At 38.8% G+C, this 26,188-nt stretch overlaps 1 protein-coding gene and 1 pseudogene across 9 annotated transcripts in view; both read right to left on the reverse strand.

Annotated features, from left to right (window-relative positions):
* Positions 1-9,162, reverse strand: part of LOC132362058 (E3 ubiquitin-protein ligase RNF19B-like) — a 41,170-nt pseudogene extending 32,008 nt beyond the window's left edge.
* Positions 1-26,188, reverse strand: part of MCTP1 (multiple C2 and transmembrane domain containing 1) — a 557,626-nt gene that overhangs the window by 486,374 nt on the left and 45,064 nt on the right. The gene's annotated exons all lie outside the window — the stretch shown is intronic.

Here is a 26,188-nt window from a genome sequence, read left to right on the forward strand (position 1 = left end):
AATCCCACAACGACTTCATTAGAAGTGGATATTGTTATTATATCTATTATTAGACCAAAGAGGTTAGGTGACTTGCCCAAGTTTACACAGCTAATGAGTGGCAGAGCTGAAATTCAAACCTTCAGAGTGCACACTTTTAATCTCCATGCCATACAGCCTCTTAGGTAGAGAAGTTACACCAACTTGGCCATAGGATGAAAAACAGATACTATTTAACAATTTTCCACAGGACTGGTAGTATTTCACAGATGAGAACAATTTATGAACAGGAATATTTAAACTATAATTTTAATTTATTTTAATATGACATCTTTACAACCTTGCATCCTAAAATTAATTACATGCCCATGAGTATGACTTCTTTTAACTGTATGCCCCCAATTTTCCAAACTGACTTTTAATTTTCGTTTTCGAGGCACATATCTGCTCCTTAATTTCCTTCTAGATCAAATGACTAAAGCTACTTAATCTTGATTTTTAATTTATTAAAATTAAATACACAATTTAATTTCCCAATAAAATTTTGTAACATCATATATACTATAGGCAATACCTGACATTAAGGGTCAGAAGATTTCACTTCAATAAATGTCATACTGATATTGCCTTGTCTCAAAGGTATCTTAGAGGAGATTTTTTTATTCTGTTAATCAGTGACATCTTAGCAGAAAGAATATAACTTTTTTTTCTGAAAATGTATTGGTAATAAAATACCATGAAGTAAAGAATCTAGATACACCACAAATATCCTATGTCATCATTATAAACCTTTGGACTGATATCATTTTATGTCGCCTCAGAAGAAACTGACAATGTTATGATACAGAAGTGCAGGACTTAGGTATAAACGGCATACCCACGTGTGCATATGTCAGGTAAGTCATCTATGTCCAAAATCCCCTGGCTAAAATCACCCTAAAGAAGTAGGTGGCATAAATCCAGTCCTTCCTATTCCTATACAGTACTCATTTGTCAGGGATCACAAGGAAATACATTGATAAAAATGAGAAGAAAAATACCAAAGGCAAACTAGCAAGGCAGAGTTGTGTGAAATGCTACTTTATTACAATGGTTCCAAATCCAAGGAGGGTAGCACAACCCCTAGGGTGCATTTGGAGGTCACATAGGATAGTTGTGATAAAGCACATAGGGGTGTGTGTGTGGGTGCACGCATGTGTAATTTTGCTGTAGATTGCTTTTCTCTTCTTTCTCCTTTGTAATAAAGTGCGAACATAATATTAATTTTGAAGCTATAAAATTTAACATATTCAATGTCATTACAAATTGTTTGTTGTGAAAAAAAGGCATTTTCTTTTTTTTTTAACATCTTTATTGGAGTATAATTGCTTTACAATGGTGTGTTAGTTTCTGCTTTATAACAAAGTGAATCAGCTATACATATACATATATCCCCATATCTCCTCCCTCTTGTGTCTCCCGCCCACCCTCCCTATCCCACCCCTCTAGGTGGTCACAAAGCACCAAGCTGATCTCCCTGTGCTATGCAGCTGCTTCCAACTAGCTATCTATTTCATATTTGGTAGTGTATATATGTCCATGCCACTCTCTCACTTCGTCTCAGCTTACCCTTCCCCCTCCCCGTGTCCTCAAGTCCATTCTCTACGTCTGCATCTTTATTCCTGTGCTGCCCCTAGGTTCATAGATTGGAGGCATCTCATACAAGTGGACTTATGCATCTCTTATCAGTGGACTCATGCATCCCTCATATGATAATGTTTCCTCTGCATTCTCTATAGATTGAGCCTACTATTAATAAAAACTGACAGCCTATTTATTTGCTACTAGTTTAAAAGATCCTTATAAAAACATGGCAGTTAAAAGATAATATATTCTCTACCTGATACAGGCACATAAACATACACACACACACTCATACATATACACAATTGTCCAATACTGTTAATTAGGTCCAAGTTCAAGTGAGAACAACACTTCATCCACTTTCGAGTCCAGTGAGAGTCCACAGTGCTTGCTACTGCCTTCTGTTCTCTTCTCTTCTCTAAATCTGTGCCTTGCTCTGTTCCTGGGGTTTTGTTTCATTTTTCTTGGTGTCTGTGGGTACTTCCCTCTCCATCCTCTTCTCCTCAGTCCAGCACCCGCTCCTCCACTCTCCCTCTGCTTTCTGCCCTCCCTCTCTTCTCCACCCCTTCTCCGTAGCCATAATCTGGACCTGAGGCATACTTACTGTTAATGCGTTTGCTCTTATTTTTGTCTTTAGGAAAGTGTGTAATGTATATTCGAGTGGAATATCACAGCTGTGTCATTTTTTTTAAAGTTATTTAACTGAAAGAAAATCTCTCCTCCTCTTTTGAGCAAATATTCCCTTCCACCAAAGCAACACCAAAGAATATTCTGTAGGCTGTCACATTAGCACAAACAGCATGGAGAATCTCTGCATAACACCTGCAGGATTTTTCTTTCTTGGAGTGAATTTCAGCCAGTGGTCTGTATGTCCACAGTAAATGTTTTCTGTAGTTACTCTTCCTATTAATTAATCTCTCCCTCACCACGTACCACACCCTCAAAAACACTTCTTTCAACCCAACAACTATTGAGCGCTCCTTACTCTATTTTTCCATGAGGATTTTGTTAAGTTTTATAGATTTGGGATTTTTTTTTTAATTTGTGAATTGTGTAAATAATTATTGTGAAGAAAAATGTAACTCCCCCCCCAAATTCCAAATATCCAAAATCTAATAACTTGCTTTTAGATAGCAATGGCATTTTTTTTTAAATAAATTTATTTATTTATTTTTGGCTGCATTGGGTCTTCATTGCTGCACGCGGGCTTTCTCTAGTTGTGGTGAGCAGGGGCTACTCTTCATTGTGGTGTGAGGGCTTCTCATTGCAGTGGCTTCTCTTGCTGCAGAGCATGGGCTCTAGGGCGTGTGAGCTTCAGTAGTTGTGGCACACGGGCTCAGTAGTTGTGGCTCGCAGGCTCTAGAGCGCAAGCTCAGTAGTTGTGGCACACGGGCTTAGTTGCTCCACAGCATGTGGGATCTTCCCGGATCAGGGCTCAAACCCATGTCCCCTTCATTGGCAGGCGGATTCTTAACCACTGCACCACCAGGGAAGCCCAGCAATTGCATTTTAAACTATGCTGATTTAAAGATGATTTGAAGCAAAGAAAGAAATTAATTTGAGGTAATTTTCCATGAGGTCATCAAGAAAGAACACTTCATTCTCTGAGTCACTTGACAAAATGACTAGGCAAGTCTGGACAGAAGCTGGACTACAAAATACAATGGAACTTTAGGCTATTCAAAAAATCAGAGATTAGATTACTGTAAAGAAAGAGGTTCTGGATTAAAGGTCTCCAAGATCCCGTCTAGTCTTTTTCTGCCTCTTGAACAAATAGACTCAGTCAGGTCCACTAAGCATCAGAGGCCACAGGACAGGACTTGATGAATTTCTTCAGTTTTAGAAGAAAACAAAGAAACTGATTGCTCAAATTCTGGTGAAACTGGTAAATTCAAGCTCAGCTATTGAGTCTGCCCATGTTTCATATGGCTAGCCTACTATTTTATTGTGGCACCACTAAATTTTCCTTTCTCCTCAGCTCTTTTCTTTCCTCCTCACTCCCAAGCTCTAATAGGTAAAACAGAGTAGAGACAATGGCTTTCTTTTTACATAATTACCTCTTAAAATTATGCTCTGAATAACGGTTAATATTAGTAAAAGAAAAGTGTGTTATGTGTATAGATGTTCTACTTAGGTATATACAGAAGGCTTAAAGCATTTTTCTATGAGCATTGAGAGATTCACTCACCACCTCTTTCTAGATGGAAACCAGAACAAAGCTCAGAACTTTAACAGCTTCCAGAATTCAGAAACAAAAAAGCAAAATGGAGAAAATGAGACACAAACTCCTAAAGCTTTCAAGAAGAAATAGATAACCAGAATAGCTCTATAGCTAGTAAGTAAACTGAATTTGCCAAAAACCTTCCCACAAAGAAAACTCACAGCCCAGATGACTTCACTGGCAAATTCAAGCAAACATTAAAGGAGAAATAATATGAATTCTACACAAAAAATTGAGGAGGAGGAAATACTTCCCAACTAATTCTAAAGGCCAGCATTTTCCTGATATCAAACCAGACAAAGACATTACAAGAAAATAAAACTACAGATCAATATGTCTCATGAGCATGAATGCAAAAGTTTAAAACAAAATTTTAGCATATCAAATCCAACAACATAAAAAAATCAATATATCAAGTGTGGTTTTCCCAGGAATGCAAAGTTGGTTTAACATTTTTAAAAAGCAAACAATGTAATTCATTATATTAGCAAACTCAAAAGGAAAACCCATACGATAATTTCAATGGCTGCCCAAAAAACCATTTGACAAAAATCCAACATTCATTCCCAATAAAAAAGATAAAAAGAAATTCCCTCAACTTAATAAAGAGCATTGAAGGAAGGAAGGAAGGAAGGTCGGAAGGGAGGGAGGGAGGGAGGGAGGAAATTATAGCTAACATCATAATGATGAAAGACTAAATGCTTTCCCCCTAAGATTAGGAATAAGACAAAGATGTTCACTCATCACTTTTATGTAGTATTTTGCTGGAAATTAAAGTCAGTGTTATAAGGAAAGAAAAGGCATCTAGAGTAGAAAGGAGTAAGTAAAACTGTCTTTATTCACAGATGACATAATTGACCACATAGAAAATCCAATGAATCTACAAAAAAGCTACCAGATGTAACATATAAATTTAGCAAGGTTTTAGGAGGCAACATCAATATACAAAAATCTATTGTGATCTTCATATATTTGCAACAAACAAAGGAAACTGAAATTTAAAGGGAAAAATACTATAATAGCCTCAAAAAATATGAAATATTTGATATAAATCTGATAAAAGATGAGCAAAATCTCAATACTTAAAGTTGTAAAGCAATGCTGAGAGAAATTAAAACTCTGAACTAATAGAGAGATATACTGAATTCATGTGTTGGAAGACTCACTGTTGTTAAGAAGTCAATTCTCCCTAAATTGGTCTAGAAATTCAACACAACCCAATCAAAATCCCAGCAGAAATTTTTGGTAGAAATTGACAAAATAAATCGAAAATTCACATTGAAATGCAAAGGACCTAGAATAGTCAAAATAACTTGGGAAAAGAAGAAAAAAGTTAAAGGACTAACACTGTCTGATTTCAAGACTTACCATAAATTTACAATATTCAAGACACCATAGCATTGGTGTAAAAATAGAGTGATAGATCAGTGGAATAAAACAGAAAGTCCAGAAATAAACCCACACAAGGAAAACTAATATGCAAAGAGGAAAGGTAATTCAGTGAAGAAAGCATAATCTTTCAATAAGCGGTGCTGCAACAACTGGATATCCTTATGTAAAACAACGAACTTCAATTCATGCCTTGTACAATATCCAAAAATTAACTATAAATGAGTCATAGGCCTAAATGTAGAACCTAAAACTATAAAACTTCCAGAAGAAAATATAGGATAACATCGTTGTGAACTTGAGTTGGGCAAAGACTTCTTAGATACAACAACAAAGACATGATATGTAAAATGTTTTTAAATTGATAAATTGGACTTTATCAAAATTAAAACCTCCACTCTTTAAAAAACAATGTTAAAAGAATGAAAAAAAACTACATACTGGAGGAAAATATTTGCAATTCATATATCTGATAGAGGACTTAAATCCAGAACAAATAAAGAATCCTCAAAACTCAGTGATAATTTTTTAATCTGATTTTTTTTAAGTGGGCAAAAGATTTGAACAGACACTTCACCAAAAAAGATATATGGATGGTACATAAGCATAGGTCAAGATGCTCAACATCATTAGTCTTCAGAGAAATGCAAATTAAAACCACAAGATACCACTACACACCTATTAGAGTTGCTAAAATTTATGACTGACCATAACAACTGTAGATGAGGATGTGGAAGAGCTGGAACTCTCATGCATTGCTGGTGGGAGTGTAAAATGTTAAAGTCACTTTGGAAAAGTTTGACAATTTCTTAAAAGTTAAACACACACTTAACGTATGACCCAGCCATTTCACTCCCAGGTATTTAGCCAAGAGAAGTAAAAGTTTATGTCTATTCAAACATGTGTATCTGAATGTCCACAGGAGCTTCATTTATAATAGCCAAAATCTGGACACAACCCAAATGTCTATCAACAAGTGAATTAACAAGTTATTGTATATCTATACAATAGAATACTATTTGCAATAAAAAAGAAATAAATGAATGATACCTACAACATGGAAGAATCTCAAATAATCATGCTGGGTGAAAAGAAGCCAGAACAAGAAAAGCCAAAAAGAAAAAGAAAAAAAGAAAAAGTATCTTCTTAAAAACCAAGAAGGGGGATACATGTATATGTATAGCTGATTCACTTTTTTATAAAGCAGAAAAAAACACACCATTGTAAAGCAATTATACTCCAATAAAGATGTTAAAAAATAAAATAAAATAAAATAGATAACTAATAAGAACTTACTGTTTAACACAGGGAACTCTACTCAATACTCTGTAATGACCTATATGGAAATAGAATCTAAAAAGAATGGTTATATGTGTATGTATAACTGATTCGCTTTGCTGTACAGCAGAAACTAACACAACATTGTAAATCAACTATACTGCAATAAAAATTAATTTAAAAAAAAACCAAGAAGGGGGAAAACAACTACTAGGTAACATTCTAGATCATTTACTATAAATTCAAACACTTCTACCACACACCCTTATTTTATATAAATATGCCAAATAAGCTGGTCAGTTTTCTAACAACACCTTCCATCCTTGGGGAAAAAGAAAGTAAAAGCAGAACATGATTCCTCATAACTGTAAAGCAGTTCGGGGTCTAACCCAGAGTTAAAGAGGTACTGATAGTTCTTACTACTTGACTGACACACTTGTACATTCTCCAGACCCTGGAAATGCAAATGATCATTTATCACTTATACTGCAATAGCAATTTGACTCAGATTTGGATCAACACTAACTTTTTGTTTATATACACTTTTTGCCTCCCTTTCTAAGACTTCTAATTTCAAGAGGTTTGATTTAATCCACAGAACAGCTGTGGTCATGTCAGCAAGACCTCTTTACTCAATTTGTGAGCTGCATCAGAATTTTACGTGGAGTTTGTTAAATGTTGAGTTGCATGGGTCCTGTGCAGACATTCTGTAGTACGCAGAATTTTAAGATGTCCCCCCTGATATCCATCTGGTGTTACTCCCATAATTATGTTATATTACTTGACAAAAGGAATATTGCCCACGTAATCGTTACTACTCAGTTAACTTTAAGACAGAGAGATTATCCAGGAGAGCTTAACCTAAACACATGAGCCATTTAAAAACAGAGTTCCTCTGGCTAGTTGCAGAAGGGAAATCATGGAGATATGGGTATAAGAGAGGTTCTCTGCCACTGAGATGAAGGGGGCCATGTGGCAATGGCCTAAGAGCAGGCTTTAGGAGCTGAGAACAGTCATTGGTCAACAACAAGACAAAGGGACTTCAGTCCAGCAACCATGAAGGAGTCAATTCTACCAACAACTGGAGGGAGCTTGGAAGCAGATTGTTCCCTGGAGCCTTCAGCTAAGAGCCCAGCCGAGCTGACACCTCGATTTCAACTTTGCAAGACCCTAACTTGAGAACCCAGTTGAAGCCACCGAAACTACTTCTGACTACAGAACTGTGAAATAATAAAAAGGTATTGTTTTACGCTGCTAAGTTTGATAATTTGTTATGCAGCAAGAGAAAACGAATACACCTTCTGAATCAACATCTCTGGAAAGTGGTGCATAAGAATTTATAATATTTAACAAGCTCCCAATTCGTTTTTATGCACAGTAAAGTATAAGACCAATTGAACTAGAAAAACATGATCACAGAAATGAAACAGATTATGCTTCTGAACTTGCCTCTCAAAGCTTGACAGGGCAAACCCATTTAAAATTTGAATACAGTTCTTAGTTAATTCCTTGTTTATGACCTTTCTCCTTATCGACATGATGAAGAAAACTCTTAAGGTCATTTAATCCAGCTTCCAGCCTCCAAGCAAGGTTAAATTATATTCTAGTCAAAATCCATTCATTCTATTTTCAGAAGATCTTTAGTAAATAAATAGACTCACTCTCAATAATATGATCCAGTGCATAATATCACTTTCCTGTCTGCACATTCTTCCTTTAGAGGCACTCTAAATTCTCTTTAATGTCATTAAAGTCAATTTTCTCTTTCCAGATATTGGAAAAGATAGTTAACAGCTGGTCCTGGTCCTTTTATATTAAATCCTTTATTTCCTAAAAGGACTGTTGAGTAGCAATGTGTCCATTCCTAGCAGGTCAATTGTGACTGGTCTAGATTGAGGCTACATAGAGTCTCTGTGATAATTGCATAAAAGGTGGGCATGCAATCCAGTTCTGACCAAAAAGACCCAGAATGAGGCCTCCTGAATGATCGTGGGAAGGATTTTCCTCCTTAGTAGAAAAGGCACGAAAACATTCACAACTTATTCCCTACTAAAAATCACAAAAAATTTACGCAGATGCCAAATCCATGTGGCACTCATGTCAGAATTCCTTTCCCCAATCTTTGCTCCGCATGTGCCTCAGAGAGGCTGGACCATATGTAGTATAACTGCATATAATTCTGCATATAACACATCCAGAAACACAAGATAATTGGTACTGCTGGAGCCATGCTGTAACTATGAGAATAGACTTCCCTGATGTCCTTATAGTCCAGATGGGAAATATGACGAGCACCTTAGTCCTTGAAGACTCTGTTGAACTGCCAAACTGACCCTGGAACCTCAAAATACCCCCATTAAATGAGACTTAACATTGCCTTCTTATTGAAGCCACTTTTAGTTGGGTATTTTGACGCTTCCTTATAATCAGTGTAGTCTAAGCCACTTTCGTATCAATTAATATCCCCAGAAAGCTGATAGGAATGCTTGATGTGTAGTAGTTACCTCTGGTCCCTCTTTCTGGCCTGTTCCTTGAACCAGAAATCCCAAATATCCTCTAAGGGTCAGCACGATGGCACACTGCCAGCTAAGATGCCAGAATTCGGCAGTAGAGGAGGCAGTGGCTGCCACCTTACTGCCTCTTAAAATTTTCCCAGAACCAGCAGGCACCATTGCTGAGCTCAGACTCGAATTCCCCAGAAACACTTTCTGAAGGTTGCTCCAAAATAGGCCATCAGGGACACGGCAAATTGGAACAAACTTGGACTCCACCCAGAAGAGAATAATTCTGGTAGGATGGACTCCAGCCCAGTGAGTAAAGGAACTGCTTGAGTTCCTCTAGGCGTGACCAAGGTAGGGAGCCTGACAGCCAAGCCCCCTGTTGACTGTTCCCTGCCGACCCCAGGAGATGTTGCCAGAAGATGTTTCACAGCAGGAAAACCAGGCTTCCAAGGAAGAGAAATATTCCACTTTATTTTTTGGCAAACAAACTTCAGTGAACACAAGAGTGGAAAACACAACATGTTAAGCATGTAGTAAATACTAACTCTTGCTTTGATTCATGAATAAAATGTGACAAGAAAACTTTGTAAATAAAGTACTTGGTATTTCCTTTCAAAAATTACTGTTTTCCAGATGGCTTCAAGATGGCGGAACAGTAAGACGTGGGGATCACCTTCCTCCCCACAAATACATCAAAAATACACCTACATGTGGAACAACTCCTACAGAACACCTACTGAACGCTGGCAGAAGACCTCAGACCTCCCAAAAGGCAAGAAACTCCCCACGTACCTGGGGAGGGCAAAAGAACAAACAGACAAAAGAATAGGGACGGGACCTGCACCTCTGGGAGGGAGCTGTGAAGGAGGAAAGGTTTCCACACACTAGGAAGCCTCTTCGTGGGCGGAGACTGCGGGTGGTGGAGGGGGGAGCTTCGGAGCCACGGAGGAGAGCACAGCCACAGGGGTGCGGAGGGCAAAGCGGAGAGACACCCGCACAGAGGCTCGGCGCCAAGCAGCACTCACCAGCCCGAGAGGCTTGTCTGCTCACCCGCCGGGGCGGGCGGGGCTGCGAGCTGAGGCTCGGGCTTTGGTCGGATCGCAGGGAGAGGACTGGGGTTGGCTGCGTGAACACAGCCTGAAGGGGGTTAGCGCACCACAGCTAGACGGGAGGGAGTCCGGGAAAAGGTCTGGAACTGCCGAAGAGGCAAGAGACTTTTTCTTGCCTCTTTGTTTCCTGGTGCGCGAGGAGAGGGGATTAAGAGCGCCGCTTAAAGGAGCCCCAGAGACGGGCGCAAGCCGCGGCTATCAGCGCAGACCCCAGGGACAGGCATGAGACGCTAAGGCTGCTGCTGCAGCCACCAAGAAGCCTGTGAGCCAACATAGGTCACTCTCCACACCTCCCCTCCCTCCCGGGAGACTGTGCAGCCCGCCACGGCCAGGCTCCCGTGATCCAGGGACAACTTACCCGGAAGAATGCATGGCGCTCCTCAGGCTGGTGCAACGTCACGCCGGCTTCTGCCGCCGCAGGCTCGTCCCGCATCCATACCCCTCCCTCCCCCCGCCCGAGTGAGCCAGAGCCCCCGAATCAGCTGCTCCTTTAACCCCGTCCTGTCTGAGCGAAAAACACACGCCCTCAGGCGACCTACACGCAGAGGTGGGGCCAAATCCAAAGCTGAAACACAGGAGCTGTGCGAACAAAGAAAAGGGAAATCTCTCCCAGCAGCCTCAGGAGCAGCGGATTAAATCTCCACAATCAACTTGATGTACCCTGCATCTGTGGAATACCTGAACAGACAACAAATCATCCCAAATTGAAGAGGTGGACTTTGGGAGGAACGATATATATATACTTTCCCCCTTTTTCTCTTTGTGTGAGTGTGTATGTGTATGCTTCTGTGTGTGATTTTGTCTGTATAGCTTTGCTTTTACCATTTGTCCTAGGGTTCTGTCTGTTTTTTTTTTTTTTTAGTATAGTTTTTATGCTTGTTATCATTGGTGGATTTGTTTTTTGGTTTGGTTGCTCTCTTCCTTCTTTCTTTACTTTTTTTTTTCACTTTTTAAAAAATTTTTTTAATAATTTTTTTTATTTTAATAACTTTATTTTATTTTATTTTATCTTCCTTTTTCTTTCTTTTTTTTCTCCCTTTTATTCTGAGCCGTGTGGATGACAGGCTCTTGGTGCTCCAGCCAGGCATCAGGGCTGTGCCTCAGAAGTGGGAGAGCCAAGTTCAGGACATTGGTCCACAAGAGACCTCCCAGCTCCACATAATATCAAACGGCGAAAATCTCCCAGAGATCTCCATCTCAATGCCAAGACCCAGCTCCAGTCAACGACCAGCAAGCTACAGTGCAGGACACCATATACCAAACAACTAGCAAGACAGGAACACAACCCCATCCATTAGCAGAGAGGCTGCCTAAAATCATAAGGCCACAGACGCCCCAAAACACACCACCAGACGTGGACCTGCCCACCAGAAACACAAAATCCAGCCTCATCCACCAGAACACAGGCACTAGTCCCCTCCACCAGGAAGCCTACACAACCCACAGAACCAACCTTAGCCACTGGGGGAAGACACCAAAAACAAAGGGAACTACGAACCTGCAGCCTGCAAAAAGGAGACCCCCGAACACAGTAAGTTAAGCAAAATGAGAAGACAGAGAAACACACAGCAGATGAAGGAGCAAGGTAAAAACCCACCAGACCTAACAAATGAAGAGGAAATAGGCAGTCTACCAGAAAAAGAATTCAGAATAATGATAGTAAAGATGATCCAAAATCTTGGAAATAGAATGGAGAAAATACAAGAAACGCTTAACAAGGACCTAGAAAAACTAAAGAGCAAACAAACAGTGATGGACAACACAATAAATGAAATTAAAAATTCTCTAGAAGGGATCAATAGCAGAATAACTGAGGCAGAAGAACGGATAAGTGACCTGGAAAACAAAATAGTGGAAATAACTACCGTAGAGCAGAATAAACAAAAAAGAATGAAAAGAATTGAGGACAGTCTCAGAGACCTCTGGGACAACATTAAACACAACAACATTTGAATTATAGGGGTCTCAGAAGAAGAAGAGAGAAAGAAAGGGACTGAGAAAATATTTGAAGAGATTATAGTTGAAAAATTCCCTAATATGGGAATGGAAACAGTTAATCAAGTCTAGGAAGCACAGAGAGTCCCATACAGGATAAACCCAAGGAGAAACAAGCCAAGACACATATTAAACAAACTATCAAAAATTAAATACAAAGAAAATATTAAAAGCAGCAACGGAAAAACAACAAATAACACACAAGGGAATCCCCATAAGGTTAACAGCTGATCTTTCAGCAGAAACTCTGCAAGCCAGAAGGGAGTGGCAGGATATACTTAAAGTGATGAAGGAGAAAAACCTACAACCAAGATTACTCTACCCAGCAAGGATCTCATTCAGATTTCACGGAGAAATTAAAACCTTTACAGACAAGCAAAAGCTAAGAGAATTCAGCACCACCAAACCAGCTTTACAACAAATGCTAAAGGAACTTCTCTAGGCAAGAAACACAAGAGAAGGAAAAGACCTGCAATAACAAACCCAAAACAATTAAGAAAATGGGAATAGGAACATACATATCGATAATTACCTTAAATGTAAATGGATTAAATGCTCCAACCAGAAAACACAGACTGGCTGAATGGATACAAAAATAATACGCGTATATATGTTGTCTACAAGAGATCCACCTCAGACCTAGGGACACATACAGGCAGAAAGTGAGGGGATGGAAAAAGATATTCCATGCAAATGGAAATCAAAAGAAAGCTGGAGTAGCAATTCTCATATCAGACAAAATAGACTTTAAAACAAAGACTATTAAAAGACACAAAGAAGGAAACTACATAATGATCAAGGGATCAATCCAAGAAGAAGATAAAACAATTGTAAATATTTATGCACCCAACATAGGAGCACCTCAATACATAAGGCAAATACTAACAGACATAAAAGGGGAAATCGACAGTACACAATCATAGTAAGGGACTTTAACACCCCACTTTCACCAATGGACAGATCATCCAAAATGAAAATAAATAAGGAAACACAAGCTTTATATGATACATTAAAGAAGATGAACTTAATTGATATTTATAGGATGTTCCATCCAAAAACAACAGAATACACTTTCTTCTCAAGTGCTCATGGAACATTCTCCAGGATAGATCATATCTTGTATCACAAATCAAGCCACAGTAAATTTAAGAAAATTAAAATCGCATCAGGTATCTTTTCCGACCTCAGTGCTCTGAGACTAGACATCAATTACTGGAAAAAAAATCTGGAAAAACTACAAATACATGGAGGCTAAACAATACACTACTTAATCACCATAACTGAAGAAATCAAGGAGGAAATCAAAAAATACCTAGAAACAAATGACAATGAAAACACAATGACCCAAAACCGATAGGATGCAGCAAAAGCAGTTCTAAGAGGGACATTTATAGCAATACAATCCTACCTTAAGAAACAAGAAACAACTCATATAAACAACCTAACCTTACACCTAAAGCAATTAGAGAAAGAAGAACAAAAAAACCCCAAAGTTAGCAGAAGGAAAGAAACCATAAAGATCAGGTCAGAAATAAATGAAAAAGAAATGAAGAAAACGATAGCAAAGATCAATAAAACTAAAAGCTGGTTCTTTGAGAAGATAAACAAAATTGATAAACCATTAGCCAGACTCATTAAGAAAAAAAGGGAGAAGACTCAAATCAATAGAATTAGAAATGAAAAAGAAGAAGTAACAACTGACCCTGCAGAAATACAAAGGATCATGAGAGATTATACAAGCAACTATATGCCAACAAAATCGACAACATGGAAGAAATGGACAAATTCTTAGAAATGCACAACCTTCCGAGACTGAACCAGGAAGAAATAGAAAATATGAACAGACCACTCACAAGCACTGAAATTGAAACTGTGATTAAAAATCTTCCAACAAACCAAAGCCCAGGACCAGATGGCTTCACAGGTGAATTCTATCAAACATTTAGAGAAGAGCAAACACCAATCCTTCTCAATCTCTTCCAAAAGATAGCAGAGGGAGGAACACTCCCAAACTCATTCTACGAGGCCACCATCACCCTGATACCAAAACCAGACAAAGATGTCACAAAGAAAGAAAACTACAGGCCAATATCACTGATGAACATAGATGCAAAAATCCTCAACAAAATACTCGCAAACAGAATCCAACAGCACTTTGAAAGGATCATACACCATGATCAAGTGGGGTTTATCCCAGGAATGCTAGGATTCTTCAATATACGCAAAGCAATCAATGTGATACACCATACTAACAAGTTGAAGGAGAAAAACCATACGATCATCTCAATAGATGCAGAGAAAGCTTTTGACAAAATTCAACACCGATTTATGATAAAAACCCTCCAGAAAGTAGGCATAGAGGGAACTCACCTCAACATAATAAAGGCCATATATGACAAACCCACAGCCAACATCATTCTCAATGGTGAAAAACTGAAACCATTTCCACTAAGATCAGGAACAAGACAAGGTTGCCCACTCTCACCATTATTCAACATAGTTTTGGAAGTTTTAGCCACAGCTATCAGAGAAGAAAAAGAAATAAAAGGAATCCAGATCGGAAAAGAAGAAGTAAAGCTGTCACTGTTCGCAGATGACATGATACTATACACAGAGAATCCTAAACATGCTACCAGAAAACTCCTAGAGCTAATCAATGAATTTGGTAAAGTAGCAGGATACAAAATTAATGCACAGAAATCTCTTGTATTCCTATACACTAATGATGAAAAATCTGAAAGTGAAATTAAGAAAACACTCCATTTTATCATTGAAACAAAAAGAATAAAATATCTAGGATAAACCTACCTAAGTAGACAAAAGACCTGTATGCAGAAAATTATGACACTGATGAAACAAATTAAAGATGATACAAACAGATAGAGAGATATACCATGTTCTTGGATTGGAAGAATCAACATTGTGAAAATGACTATACTACCCAAAGCAATCTACAGATTCAAGGCAATCCCTATCAAACTACCACTGGCATTTTTCACAGAACTAGAACAAAAAATTTCACAACTTGTGTGGAAACACAGAAGACCCCAAATAGCCAAAGCAATCTTGAGAAAGAAAAATGGAGCTGGAGGAATCAGGCTCCCGGACTTCAGACTATACTACAAAGCTACAGTAATCAAGACAGTGTGGTACTGGCACAAAAACAGAAATATAGATCAATGGAACAAGATAGAAAGCCCAGAGATAAACCCACGCACATATCACCTTATCTTTGATAAAGGAGGCAAGCATATACAGTGGAGCAAAGACAGCCTCTTCAATAAGTGGTGCTGGGAAAACTGGACAGCTACATGTAAAAGAATGAAATTAGAACACTCCCTAACACCATACACAAAAATAAACCCAAAATGGATTAAAGACTTAAATGTAAGGCCAGACAATTTCAAACTCTTAGAGGAAAACATAGGCAGAATACTCTATGACATAAATCACAGCAAGATCCATTTTGACCCACCTCTTAGAGAAATGGAAATAAAAACAAAAATAAACAAATGGCACCTAATGAAACTTAAAAGCTTTTGCACAGCAACAGAAACCATAAACAAGATGAAAAGACAACCCTCAGAATGGGAGAAAATATTTGCAAATGAAGCAACTGACAAAGGATTAATCTCCAAAATATACAAGCAGCTCATGCAGCTCAATATCAAAAAACAAACAACCCAATCCAAAAATGGGCAGAAGACCTAAATAGACATTCCTCCAAAGAAGATATACAGATTGCCAACAAACACATGAAAGAATGCTCAACATCACTAATCATTAGAGAAATGCAAATCAAAACTACAATGAGATATCATCTCACACTGGTCAGAATGGCCATCATCAAAAAATCTACAAACAATCAATGCTGGAGAGGGTGTGGAGAAAAGGGAACCCTCTTGCACTGTTGGTGGGAATGTAAATTGATGCAGCCACTATGGAGAACAGTATGGAGGTTCCTTAAAAAACTAAAAATAGAACTACCATATGACCCAGCAATCCCACTACTGGGCATATACCCTGAGAAAACCATAATTCAAAAAGAGTCATGTACCAAAATGTTCACTGCAGCTCTATTTACAATAGCCAGGACATGGAAGCAACCTAAGTGTCCATCAAGAGATGAACGGATAAAGAAGATGGGGCACATATATACAATGGAATATTACTCAGCCATAAAAAGAAACGAAATTGAGTCATTTGTAGTGAGGTGGATGGACCTCGAGTCTGTCATACAGAGTGAAGTAAGTCAGAAAGAGAATAACAAATACCGTATGCTAACACATATATATGGAATCTAAAAAACAAACAAAAAAAATGGTCATGAAGAACCTAGGGGCAAGACGGGAATAAAGACGCAGACCTACTAGGGAATGGACTTGAGGATACGGGGAGGGGGAAGGGTAAACTGGGACAAAGTGAGAGTGGCATGGACATATATACACTATCAAATGTAAAATAGATAGCTAGTGGGAAGCAGCCGCATAGCACAGGGAGATCAGCTGGGTGCTTTGTGACCACCTAGAGGGGTGGGATAGGGAGGGTGGGAGGGAGAGAGACGCAAGAGGGAAGAAATATGGGGATATATGTATACGTATAACTGATTCACTTTGTTATAAAGCAGAAACTAACACACCATTGTAAAGCAATTATACTGTAATAAAGATGTTAAAAAAAAATTACTGTTTTCCTGGTCTCAGCCTCTCTTTCTGATTTACTCTATGAAACATTTAGTGGGATTTGTAGAGACTGGAAGGAAGGTGGACCTGACGGGCATCACTATGACAGGCCCAATGGCAAACTGCAAATAGCCTAAGAAAGCGGCATTTACCTTGGTGAACTTGCCGTGATCCAGAGCCTTGTTCTCGACTCTGCCTGCTCAGAACTGGATTCTTTCCACACACCACACCTACAGATGGTGAGCTGATGTGAACAGCACAACTGACACACAGATCTGAATATACACCTTCATACAACCAGTACGTTCCCTGTGATAGGCACATCTACGAAAGGCCAAATAATAAACCAAACATAATTGCATAGGCATGAAATCCGAACAAAGAGAGTTCATTGATGATTCAAAATTTTAGAGGCACAAGCATCTATCACATGGATGGGAAAGTCACAAGAATTGAAGTATCCATGCCAGCCTTCTTGAGCAGTTCTTAGGCAGTGCCTCCAAAGTTTCTTTCTCAGATTCTCCCCTACCCGCTATGTAAGTTTCAGTTTGAGCAATCGTCTCCCTTCTGATTGCAAATTATTAAACTTTAAATACGTTAATTCTTCAATTCGTTTATAGTTAAGTCTTACCAAATCTGGAAGAGCCATTCTGATATTTCCATCTCTCTGCTTTATATTGATTTTATACTTTCACTTGGGGGCCAAGCCTGTCTCCAAGTTCTTTGCCTAACACCTCATTGTTATCCCCTGGATGCCTCTTAAATATCACATAAAAAAACATGCACATGCCAAATTGATGGGGCACTTACAGCGGAATGCCTTTGCTTAATCCATGCTCCAGCATCAGCCTCAGAGAAGTTGGACCACACATGCATATAACACACACAGGAGAACAACTCCAATCACAATCTTTACAATAGAACACGCAACAAGGAACCCTGGAACCGTCCATGACCACCGTTCCCCTGACACTCACCCCTATGTCCTTTCAGTTAGTCCTGAAAAATATTCCCACTCCCACCCAACTACCTTAGTCATTTAATTCCTGGACTATTGCAGAGCTCTCAGCCCTCCCAACTCCACCTGCCCTCCACGCTGCCGCCAGCACATACAGGCAAGTACACTGCGGACGCACGTGCACATGCTCGAAGTCTTGCTCAGTATAACCTCAATTCCCTTTTCTCTGGGAGAGAAATTAGTGTAACCCTATTTGATTTCAGTTTACATGCAACAATGACAAGACCTTCTATCTCTGAGTGCATAATGAAAGCTTTTTGGCTATAAAGACACATGCACTTGGGCACCTAAACGTACCTCCCCTACCTGCCCAGAAAAAACAGGCTTTCTCAAAAAAAGGGAAAAAATTTTGTCTCAAAGTGTCACTGTTATACAAACATAAGATTTGATCTCCTAAAAGGAACATTAAAAAGCCCACTGAGCCCTCCAGTGGCAAAATTATGAAAATGTTATGATGCATATCTAAGCACCCTGGAGGAACCTCCTGAAGACAGGTGGAAATAGAATAGACAAAGTTAAGTCAGTTCAGGAGCCTGGGGTTTTCAAGTTCGCGGACTTTCTGTAAGCACAGTCAGTCCAGTGAATGATGGTGACCGTCGTCCAAGCATTCCACTTTCAGGAAAAATCTCTTCCAGGACATGCCCATAATAGAAAAGTCCTCACAAATTTATTTACTGTGCTTTAAGGTTTATTTATTTTCACAGCTGTAGGTTTTAACGAAGGGTTTAACTAAAGGTGTTTTCACAGACGTATCTGGTGAGTCTAGGTCCCGGTTTGAATTATAAGACTTGGGAAAATCAAACATAAAATGCAAACAGTATAGCACAGGGAGGTCAGCTCGGTGCTTTGTGACCACCTAGAGGGGTGGGATAGGGAGGGTGGGAGGGAGGGAGATGCAAGAGGGAAGAGATATGGGGACATATGTATATGTATAACTGATTCACTTTGTTATAAAGCAGAAACTGACACACCATTGTAAAGCAATTATACTCTAATAAAGATGTTCAAAAAAAAATGCAAACAGTAGTCATTCCTAGAGGTCTGTAATCAAAGACAAATATTTCAATTCGGAGACTATCTGGCTTGGGCTAAAGATGTTCAATGAATTTGCTAATTATTATCCCTTGCCATTGGCATTTCTCTGCACTGAGTTACATAGATTCTTGGGTACATGTTTACAACTCTCTTCTTTGCTTTTCTAATTTCTAAAAAAACTAAAGGGATAGAAAGAGGCAAAGGCCACATGCTTTTGATGGCTGGTCAAGACAGATGAACCTCTTCTCCTGTGAGGCTCCTGACATTTGACCGTACCACCCTATCTCCCTCCTCACTGCAGTCACCAAGCCGGGAGCCCAAGGAATTCAATATTTTGATCACAGGCTTAGAGTCTTGTCTCCATCTTATTATTTCATCCATTCAATTACACACTTACCCATTCACAACTCATCCAGCAAATTTATTGGGTGCCATAAGTTTCTGTCTTCATGAAGTATAGACTCTTCATGGAGTGAAGACTCCAAGGAATGTAGACCTATTTAATCATATATTTACAAACAAGCTACAAGAAGGAAAATCACTAAGAGACAAAAATATATAACAGTGAGAACCTAATATAGTCTGAGAGACAGTCAGGGCGGACCTCTTTTTGAGAAAGTAGTATTTAAACGAGATAGGAAAGAGCAGGAGGAGTTATTAGGCAAAGATGAATAACAAGGAGAAGGGTATTTCATAAAAGATGAGCATGTGCAAAGGCCCTGAGGTGGGAGAGGGGCACAAATGCCATGAGTCCAGGGTTCAGCAGAAGACAAAGCTGGAAACTCCCTGGATTGCTGCATCATCAGCCTCCCTAGGTCTTTGTTTACACTACTGTCTGTATCCCTAGCCTCTTCTCAACCCAGCAGACATAATGATTCCTTTAAAATCTAAGTCAGGTCATGTCATTGCTTTGCCTAAGTCCCTCTAATGCTTCACATTTCATACAGTGGAAAAGCCAAAAGTGCTCACAAAGAGCTACAAAGCCCTCCATGATCTAGTCCCCATGACCTCCCCTCCTGCCACCCCACACACACTCACCCATCCAGCCACCCTGGCTCCTCCATGTCCCCAGCACACCCCAGACACTCTCCCACGTCAGGGCCTTTGCTCCCGCTGTTCCCTCTGGCCTGCAATACTCTTCCTCTGGATATCCGCATGGCTGACTCCCTCACACCCTTCACATCTTTGTTCCAATTTGCCTTTTCAATGAAGCCTACCCTGTCCACCCAATTTAAAAATTAAAACCCTTTCCCTAAACTCCAGCTCTCTTCATGCCCTTACCATGTTCTATTTTTCTTTTCACCACGGCACTTATCACCTCCCAACATTCTGCTGCTCTCCTCAAGTGATCCCATCTACTCCCATCATTTCATCCACCACCCACATGTGGGTGGATCTCAAAACTAGAGCTCCCTCAGGGTGTGCCTGACCACTCCAGAGAGCCTTAGGCACACATACCCAGATCCCTGCTAGCCCAGCCACTCGATAAGTCACTGGCACCAAAGCTCAACGTCACACCTTCCTTTACCACACGCTTCAGCTCCTCCTGCATTCACATCTCTAACCACAGCAGAGCTCAGGTGCTTACTCCACTACTAAGCTTTGCGGCTTCTTAGAACAACCCCCTGGCATCTCAAATCCAATCAGCATCAGATTTACTGATTCTACTTCTGAAACATTTCTCAACTCTACCAATGTCTCAGTCTGGTTCTTCTCCTCTTGTCCCTTCATTAGCCCAGGAGCATCCAAGACTCTGTCAAGCCCAATATCTATATTATTGCCATTCAGGCCACCACAGAATGATACAGTTTTGAGCTACTCACTCCTCTCCTCAAAAATCTTCAGAAGAAAAAGTCTAAACTATTAAGCCTGGCAGAGAAATCCTCCATGACCCAGTTCCTCCCCAACCTCACGAGCAACAATCACTGTAATTAAAAGTCAACATTCAGACATTAACCTTAAGTTAATTAGCCTTAAGTTAATGTCATACCTTGTGTACGTAAGAAATGCTGCATAGAGTAGACATGATGCTAACCTGGTGCTCACACACAAGCTCAGGGATGACAAAAACAATGTTAAAGTGAGCACTTCCTCCTGAGCTCTCCAAAGGCTCACACCTGACAACAGGTTCAGGCTGAGTATCAAGACCAAGGCTGAATTTCGATGCATCCCTACACTCTAGACTGTAATTTTTGGTCTCCTTCTCTGTTTCCCCCACCACACCATGGACCCTTTGAGGGCGGATGCTCTACATTAGCCACCTAGGATAGTGTCTGACAAATAGTGAATATTCAGAAAAGTTTTTGAATATTCAATAAACTGACCCATCAAATCAGTGCAGGCTTATTTTTGTAAGATCTTTGTTAGCTGCATGTACCTAGGCAGATTCAAACCTGGTCGTACACACTGAATTCTTAGCAGCACACCATTTTACATTTAATCAAAACAACGCTCTACCTTTAGACTCTCTCATCATTCTTTTATTATCCACATTTCTTTTCATACTTAGAGCTTATATTCTGACCAGTTAAATCCTAATATTTCCTTGTTGTCTACTAACACACACTCAAACACACATGCACACGCACACACACACACACACTCCTTTCTTCATGTTAAGGAGCACATATTAGAAAACACCTTAGTAGGATATTTTATTCTATAAATATTATTTACTGTATTTTACTTGAAACCAACCAGATATTTCTTTCTTTTCTTTTTTTTTTTTTTGGCATTTTGTTCTTATTTACAGATTCTTGATCAGGTTTCACAAATCCAAGGAGGTGCTATAATATAATATTGTACATTTTTTAAATGATCAAAATAAATGATAAAAGTGTAGCAGTTTGAAAGATCAAAATGGTTACATTTCCATGAACTGCAAAGTTTAAAACACAGTTTCACAATCCACCTCAAGAAAGAATTTTAAATTTTACTGCACCATCTTTGAGCTTTAATTAACCATTTTTTATGAAACTTTATTAAGTACATATCATATATAAGGTGCTGCTCTGGACACTGCCATAAATTAAGAAAAAAATGAATTAGCCAGATATCTACTACATATTACCCTCCTTCATATTTAATACACCCTGTCCACATGAGAGCTGTGCCCAAAACACTGACATCAGCCTTTCTTTATGCAGGTAAAGATCGTTCTCATGTCTCAGGATGACACCTGCGTTGCAGGACAATGTGCTATGTACAACTCAGTTTCTCTTGGTCTCCAAAATAAGGACAATGCCATTATTTTTAGAACATTTAGAGGTCTGCAGAGGAAGATAACTGTAGAACCCACTTCCTCATGTCTCCTATTGCACAGCAGTCTGAAGAACAGATAAATTTGGAGATTTCTGTGAATTCACAATAGTCAGAAGTCTTAGAAAGTGACCCAGGGGCTTCCCTGGTGGCGCAGTGGTTGAGAATCTGCCTGCCAGTGCAGGGGACACGGGTTCGAGTCCTGGTCTGGGAAGATCCCACATGCCGTGGAGCAGCTGGGCCCGTGAGCCACAACTACTGAGCCTGTGTGTCTGGAGCCTGTGCTCCACAACAAGAGAGGCCACGATAGTGAGAGGCCCACGCACCGCGATGAACAGTGGCCCCCACTTGCCACAACTAGAGAAAGCTCTTGCACAGAAACGAAGACCCAACGCAGCCATAAATAAATAAATAAATACATTTTTAAAAAATTTTTTTAAAAAGTGGGAGAGCAGAATAGAAAATAGAGAAAAGAAAAAATAACTATTAAAAAAAAAAAAAAGTGACCTGGGTGATGTGACACATCAGGCCTACGCTACACCTGGGCGTCATCCTGCTCCAGCTTGCACAGTCCCAAGCCAAGAGTTTACGGAGAAATAAAAGCATCTCCAAGAACACACCATTCTTGCATTAGGCCATCAACAATTTCGTAACATTCATACCACTTTAATATGCCCAAAGTTCTCCCTCAGAACACAGAGACTTACCAACTTCTGAAGTTATTTTTTTCCCCAACTTAAATTCCTAGGAAAATTTAAATCCTTCAGATTTTAGCAGCTGTAAAACTTCATTTACACTGGCATTACAGTCTATTTCTCCCTGGCAGCAACATTCATCCAACACCTACATGCTACTGTATAGAAATGAGTCATTTCCTCTTCTGGGGGAGATTTAAAACACAGCTCTGCAAGGCAAAATAGTCTGAAGAGCTAGAAAGTTACATACTTACCCAAAAAGGAAACACTGAACCATAGTCTCTCACTGAGTGAAAATAGGCAGAGAAAATAAAAGTATAAATTGAGTGCAAGGTTTAATGAACATCAGCACCTTTATGAATCAAAACGCCTAGGCAAAAAAGCTTAGTGTGAAAAAAAAGTCCTCAGAAAAATGCCTATAATAGTACACTAAATGAAGCAGCCCTTAATCATTTAAAACACAACTCTGTGGCAATTTTCAACTAAGAAATGAAGAGATTCATCTCTAACGAATGAAAACTAGATTTTTCTAATTTGTAACATCATTCTTCACTTTTTCTCCCTTTTTTGTTTTCCACTTATTTCTGGTGAGGCATTAATGAAAAAAAAAGAAAAAGAAAAGAAAAGCAAACAAGAGAAGTACTATGCAAACTCAGTCATTTGGAGATTTAATTGGGATTCTGAAAATTTCCTAATGGCTGGAATCTTTTAAAAGCCAGTTTTTTTAACAAGCGTCCTTAAATTACTGAGTCATGAGAAGCAGTAAGAGAATATTCTACTGAAGCAATAATAAATTTTCCAATTCTGGCCTTATAAGTAATAGCACAAGAGTGGAAATAACCCAAATGTCCACCAACAGATAAATGCATGAACAAATTGAAATACAACCATACAATGGAACACTACTCAGCAATAAAAAGGAGTGAACTATTTTTTTTTAACATTTTTTTTGGAGTATAATTGCTTTACAATGCTGTGTTAGTTTCTGCTGTATAACAAAGTGAATCAGCTATATGTATACGTATATCCCCATATCCCCTCCCTTTTGTGTCTCCCTCTCACCCTCCCTATCCCACCCCTCTAGATGGTCATAAAGCACTGAGCTGAGCTCCCTGTGCTATGCAGCTGCTTCCCACTAGCCACCCATTTACATTTGGTAGTGTATATACGTCAATGCTACTCAAGGAGTGAACTATTAATACCTGAAATAACATGAATAAATCTCAAAATAATTATACTGAGTGAAAAAATATAGCTCCCCCCGCCAAAAAAAAATATCTCCTATATGATCTCATATATAACACTCCTGAAAAATGCAAACTAAATCTACCATGACATAAATCAGATCAGTGGTAACCTAGCGAAGGGGATGGAGGGAGGCGAAGAGGGATTAAAAAGTGGCGCAAGGAAACTTTCTGGATCCACAAAAATGTTTTTTATTTGATTATAAGGAAGATTTTACATATTCGAAACTCAAATTGTACACTTTTGATGAGTGAAATTTATTATATGACAATGCTGCAATAAAGCTATTTTTTAAAATACTATCTGCTCATAAAATGCCACTCCCACAAAAAAGTCACTGAAGTTCCTGTCAAAATTAGAACTTCCAGGGGCTCTGGTTCAAGATGGAGACAGAAGAGGATCCTGAACTCACCTCCCACAAATGCACTGAATCTATAGCTATGTATGGAACAACTTCCTCTGGAAAAAAAAAAAAACAAAAAACTAAAAACTGGCTGAGCATCTCCTATACATCAGATGAATGAAAGAAGGCCCACATCAAAATGGGTAGGAGAAAATGGGACACAGTGTGGCCATAAATTATGAGAACAAGGGAAATTTGGCTTTATTAGACATTTACCTCTTGATGATGTAGCAATGAGGGACTGTAAAAGTAATGGATAAATCAAATTCACAGAAAATCCCCAATGATAAGAAAAGATGAGAATGGCTTAAAACAGAAAAAGGAAGGAACAACTATAAAACAGGAAAAATTTAAGAGGCCACCGTTTTCAAACCCAGAAAAATAGATGGCATACATCTCTGGTCCTGGAAAGAAGGGAAACATGAAGTGTTTTTTTAAATTTTGTATGTTTCTCCACATACATGTTTTATTTTACACACTTGCACACATAAAGGCTACAGGAAATGTGGCTTACAATCACCAGGGAGGTGGACAGTGAAGGGAGACGTTGTAGAGAGAACACAAGACCTCTAACACTACTTAAAGTGAAAGGGGGAACTGCATGTTAGAGGTCCCCAAAGAAAGATGCAACTGGAGTGCAGAGAATGTAGGGAAGAGTCTGAAAATTGGGCCCTGTCTCTGCTGAAAATTACTGCCTTTCTTAGAAATAAAATTTTTATTTGTAAAATATTTATTTTCATACATATACTCTCCTAAAACTTTTATCTGCATACTGTACCAGAATATTGTCATGAGAGAGGATAACCTCTTGCCTGGTGTAATTTGAAGAGTTCCTTCTAACCACAATAAGTTTAATAACTCTTACAAAAGAAGAAAAAGGGATAATGTATGACATGCACTAGTTTAAATATAATAGAAAAGTAACCAAGAGAACAACTGAACAATGTACTGCAAACACAGTTGTATTAAGTATCTCCTTATATTAACCTTCCACAGAGAATCTTTGTCTTTGCTCTTTCTGAATGAAAAATGCATGAAAAGACTTACTAATCAAAGAACCAAATTGACATATATCCTATTATAACTACAGAACGCATCATTAGAATAAAATAAAGGTATAAGTAATATGAAAATAATAAACATCTAAATCCAAACTAAAATACAAAGACAAGACAATTAAATGTTCTGAAAAGAAAACATCTCATTTCTTTGCATATGAAACATTGTGCTGGGGACACCAGGAATTGTAAATTTGCTATTTTGAAAGCATAATCCAGCATCTTAATAGCAGTCAGTCTATTGTTCAGTTTATAACTTTCATGATTGATAAATATACTTGTAGTCTAAGCCACAAAAAACCTATTATAATATTAACTTTTATTGAACCAGCAATAAATTCCTAGTTTTTATTAACTCAAGTAATACAATTTTACTACTCTTGCTACAAAACCAGTCAGTAAAAATGTCAGTAACTTAGTCTTTCAAAACACAAACTACTGAAGCATTTCATTCATAATAGACCAACACAGCTTTAAATAATTCCCTTCCCTGTTGAATTCTTAAAAATCAACTTTATATTCAAGATCCTAAATTTCCCACTCATCATATTGCTCTATGATCACCTATAAAGTCAACCAGAAATGATAACACTGACAATGATAATTATAGCAGCTAATGTTTGTTGAGGGCTTACTCTGTGCCAAGCACTGTCCTAAGTGCTTTACATGAATTTAATCCTCAGTGCAACCCTATGAGAT

The sequence above is a fragment of the Balaenoptera ricei genome, chromosome 3 (assembly GCF_028023285.1).
Source record: "Balaenoptera ricei isolate mBalRic1 chromosome 3, mBalRic1.hap2, whole genome shotgun sequence".
Lineage (NCBI taxonomy): Eukaryota > Metazoa > Chordata > Mammalia > Artiodactyla > Balaenopteridae > Balaenoptera > Balaenoptera ricei.